The following is a 3,324-nucleotide window of genomic DNA, read 5'->3' as shown; positions in this document are numbered from 1 at the left end:
TAGGCAGAAGTAGGTCGAGGAGGTTTGTGGCGCCTCATCGCAGCTGTCACCAGATGTAATTCTCAAGTTTACTGGGATCAGGGATGTAGTGCACGATCTGTTTTCAGAGTTGGGGCAGGGCACATAAGGGATTCTCGTGGTAGGTTTTCTATTTTATTCAGAGTCGGGTAGGGATATGTGGGTTGACGTAAATTATGTGTCAATCTCTATCTCTATCTCTACCTACTAATAAACCACGCATCGCTTCTGGTCGTACGTCGCTGGTGTTTTTGCGAAAAAAACCCGCTGTTTCTTTGAAATCAACCCGCGGTCCTTGTTTAAGTGGTACTCAGGAAAAACGATTCATTTTTGTGTAAAACCCCCTGTCGTTTGGACTATTCAACGCGCGGTCCAAGCAGTTCTGTAAAGAAAAAAGGAAACACAACCACACACAGAGCACACGGGCTCGCCTCCTCTCCCTCTCGCCTATGAAGTCATCGCCGGCGCCGCCGCCCATGCCGGCTGCTTCCGGCGCCTCCGGCGCAGCGCGGCACACCCCAAGCTGCCGACGGTCCGCGCCTCCCTCCCCTCCACCCAGACTCTCTGCTCCCGGCCTCTACAGCCCGCTCGCAACCACACACCCATGGCTAGGGTTTCGGGCATGGCTTCGCCGGCGTGTCTCCGGTGGTCCCAGGTTCGTCCTTCCTTCCTTCTTGGCCGAGATTCGCTGCCCATACACCTCACCTTCTCTTCATATTCTCTGCTGGAGATGCAGTTGGGGCACGCCATGGGAGTTCCCCATCCATCACGGTCGCCGTTGTCAAGGGATTCTTCAAGGAGATGTCAAGGACGCCATGGACATGCAGCTCCTCAAGGTTTTATCCCTCCTTTCCTCTGACATCAAGTTGTAACAGTACATTAATCCAAGCAACTGTTTTCAGATCAATTAAGGAATCAATCTCATGATGGTTGATGCTTGATGCTTGATGCAGCGGAGGATTGGGCCTCGCATTATTTTTTCCAGAATTGGGTGTGGGTACTCTCTAAACTGGATTGAGTGAGCTAAATCTGTGCATCAAAATTGTAGTCTGTAGCTTTATGTGTTACGTCTTAAGATTGAACTTGAAGATTGCTTTTGGGAGTAGTTTTAGTTGGTAGATGTTTCAGGCTCCAAATACGCACACATTATGTGCTTAATGTGTGGCATAAACATGATCAGTTTTATGCTTAGAAACCAAACCACTTTCCACCCATTTTATTTCTTCATGAGTATTTTGTGTTGAAATCAGATCACCGTTCACCTGTTCTCGTACTGTTGTCTTTAACTTATTTTGCCGATTCTCAATAAAATGCTCAGTTCAGGATGTGATTTTCAGTTTTAGGCATTTGATACTTTTGGCACTGAGCAAAAAAAATTCCTCTGAGCGTGTACCTTCAAATGCAAAGTTCTGACTATGATTTCGCATGCGATCACACCGCCGTCGGTCGCTCTACCTACCGAGTGCCACCCCGCCGCCTCCCCCACTCCCCCCACCTGGGACCTCACCGCCCGCTCTATCTAATATATTTTCCAGTTTTCTTATAGTCGCCAATACAAATGTCCGCTTGAGTGTCAAAAGGCAGCAGGGATAATGAAAAAAGTGTATGGGTTCGTTGCTACATTGTAGTAGTTATGTACATCTCAAATTTTCAGCCCAGGATTTTTATTTTGACTGATGTGAGTATTTCTTAGTCAGTCTTCATCTTCCAGCTTTGACTGAAAATAACTCTCCTGAAAACTGTTGGCAATACTCACAATGTGATCTACAAAGAAACATTTGATGATCTTGCTTGATAACTTACCGGCGGGCAGAAAATATATCATGTTAGTACCATTCGTAAGCAAACATGTACCTTATTTCTGCTTAGATGTTCTCTGTTTCTTATTTCATAAGTGTTTTGCATTCCCTATAGAAGCTGACCGGCCAAATTTATGTTTACTACACTAGCATAGTCTCTCAAGTACTGCACTCCAGCAGGCCACCCAACCCATATTTAAAATCAGGTACTTTTAGTTCTGACTGCAGTCATATAGATATTCATGTATAAAATTGTTTGCCTTTTGTTCTGGTTAAATCCAGTGATGGCACTCTAGGTGATCATGCTTCTTAGCCGCTATTAGCGGGCGAAGGCGCAGCGTGTACAAGTATATCTTTCCACATAGAAAATAATTCATCTACACAAGCCTTCAGAACAGGGTAGATTTCCTAGAAGGCGACACCAAATAGACCATTTTTGTACCCAGGTTTCCTTTCAAGCTTAGAATTATCAAATTCTACTACAGTTTATATTTGATGCATGAAATTGACCTCTTAGCAATCACCGGTTCAACAATCTTTGTATTATATTCAACCATCAGGCTTATGCATATAATCATTCAGGTCCTGATTTTTTAAATTAAATATTCTTAATGTTGAGCATTTTTTTTACAGATTCAGTTCATTATTCAGGATCATAAGAGTCCAATTCTTATGTGGTTCAGGAAGCACCAATGATAATATGAGTTAGACGGCTATACAACTCGACTTATCTACTGAAACAAGATGCTTAGCGGATCAACAAGATGCTTACAGATATAGAATAGCAGGAGGGTGAGGTGTGCGTATAACATGGCAAATGATAGACCCAGTGAAGAAGGAATGACAGTTGTGCAGAGGGTTAAGGGGTGTGGTTACAACGTGGCAATAAGAGAAAGACCCGGTAAAAAAGGATTGAACGTTGTGTGGGCTTTCCATGTATGAATACTACTGGCAGTGTTACAGTGTGCTGATATGTGCTTTGTAAACAGCAGGCCAAGTGGTCCATTAGAAAAGGGCTGCATAGATTATCAAACAATGAGGGAAGCAAGGAAGAGCTCGGGACGACGGCGTAATGATTAGCCGTCTTCAAGTAGAAGATCCGGACAACCATAAGGGCGTGTGATTTTTTTTCTGATGCAATGCATGGGCGCCACGACCGACCTCAACCTTCGGATTTTACAGTACTGTAGTATTCATAGAAGTCTACTTTTTTGTTTGTATTCGTAGTAAATTATAGTTAATTGATGACTAACCTGATGAAGGATTTACTGTCCTATAGCTTCTATAATTTACCGCACTATAATTTTTTTGATTGTTTGAATTTACAGCGACCTTATGTTTGAATTTACACTACCCTGTAACTTCTGTAATTTATAGTAGTAGCCTAAAGGTTGTGATTTTTGTATTTTACAGTGATAGATTTTACACTATACAGTTACCTGAATTTATAGTGCTACACTTTTTACTGGAAGAACTATTTGAAGGATATTGTGAGAGTACTGACCTA

General features: G+C 42.8%; 1 long non-coding RNA gene across 2 annotated transcripts; it reads left to right on the top strand.

Annotated features, from left to right (window-relative positions):
• The first annotated feature begins 549 nt into the window (after positions 1 to 549).
• LOC119313048 lies at positions 550 to 1,459 on the top strand. Of its 2 annotated transcripts, none has more exons than XR_005151496.1 (3): positions 550 to 673; positions 755 to 854; positions 972 to 1,459. It is a non-coding gene; the product is annotated as an uncharacterized LOC119313048 (long non-coding RNA). The 2 variants fall into 2 exon arrangements; XR_005151495.1 differs by lacking the exon at positions 972 to 1,459 and adding an exon at positions 921 to 961.
• Positions 1,460 to 3,324: the final 1,865 nt, after the last annotated feature.

The sequence above is a fragment of the Triticum dicoccoides genome, chromosome 1B, assembly GCF_002162155.2.
Source record: "Triticum dicoccoides isolate Atlit2015 ecotype Zavitan chromosome 1B, WEW_v2.0, whole genome shotgun sequence".
In the NCBI taxonomy this organism is placed as follows: domain Eukaryota; kingdom Viridiplantae; phylum Streptophyta; class Magnoliopsida; order Poales; family Poaceae; genus Triticum; species Triticum dicoccoides.
This window is presented reverse-complemented; position numbering and strand designations above follow the sequence as displayed.